The sequence below is a fragment of the Acanthisitta chloris genome, unplaced genomic scaffold (genome assembly GCF_000695815.1).
Source record: "Acanthisitta chloris isolate BGI_N310 unplaced genomic scaffold, ASM69581v1 scaffold11346, whole genome shotgun sequence".
In the NCBI taxonomy this organism is placed as follows: Eukaryota; Metazoa; Chordata; class Aves; order Passeriformes; family Acanthisittidae; genus Acanthisitta; species Acanthisitta chloris.
The window spans coordinates 49,288-49,847 of NW_008678743.1; the positions used below are offsets into that span (position 1 = coordinate 49,288).

Consider the following 560-nt stretch of genomic DNA (forward strand, 5'->3'; position numbering starts at 1 on the left):
CTGTAGAAAAATAGCCACAATATTTCTACAAGAAACACATCAACATGAGCTGCCACTGGCAAATTGGTGTCCAACACTGCAACTGCTATGTTGGCTTTTATGTATAGCACATAACAACATAGTTCTTGCACCAAGATGTTTCCAAAATGAAGTACTTAAAAATCACTTCTAGCTCTAATCTTTTCTGCAAACAGGTACATTTAAAGAGATGTTTCCTATAGATTGTTATTCCTACTACTATTTGTGCAAATAGACAGTCACGATGCACGTGGTTTAATCATGCAATTCTTAATGCCTTAGCAAACATGCAAACTAAACAACTCCTGGGCTTCTAAGAGCCTATAAATGAAGGGTTAAACATACTACTAAAACATAATAGCCAGTGCCTTTTCCTAACTCCCCTCTAACAGGAAGGCTGACAGATCCTAACCGCAGCAAACAATAGCTGGGATTGTACTAGCAAGAACTAGTTCAGCTGCATCACTTGCCAATAATTTTTTTAGCAGATTTAACATTCCTCTGTTTCCTTCACTTGAACAGTATGACTGGGGGGGGGGGGG

The 560-nt window shown here is 38.9% G+C and overlaps 1 protein-coding gene across 1 annotated transcript in view; it reads right to left on the minus strand.

Moving 5' to 3' along the window:
- EYA2 (EYA transcriptional coactivator and phosphatase 2) overlaps positions 1 to 560 on the minus strand; it is a 50,586-nt gene that overhangs the window by 49,251 nt on the left and 775 nt on the right. The gene's annotated exons all lie outside the window — the stretch shown is intronic.